Raw genomic sequence first — 231 nt, 5'->3', positions numbered from 1 at the left:
ACGTTGACGCGGGCGTTGAGTCAGCTCTTCTCTTAGGCGACTTTTGACTGCCTGATTACAATATTCGATAAAATATATTAACCAACAAACATATTTTATCTTATCGTAATTTAAGATAGATTAATAGAAATGTTTTGCTTCATTCATTGAAGGGAAGAAAGAATAATTATAATTTCAAAGTTTTCTTAGAAAAAAAACTTTTATTTTAAACTGTCTTCCTTCTTGCAACAG

The sequence above is a fragment of the Phalangium opilio genome, unplaced genomic scaffold, assembly GCF_054372755.1.
Source record: "Phalangium opilio isolate 3A_F unplaced genomic scaffold, DU_Popi_V2 ptg000013l_1, whole genome shotgun sequence".
NCBI lineage: Eukaryota > Metazoa > Arthropoda > Arachnida > Opiliones > Phalangiidae > Phalangium > Phalangium opilio.
The sequence above is the reverse complement of the archived record's forward strand: the minus strand, read 5'-3'. Positions refer to the sequence as shown.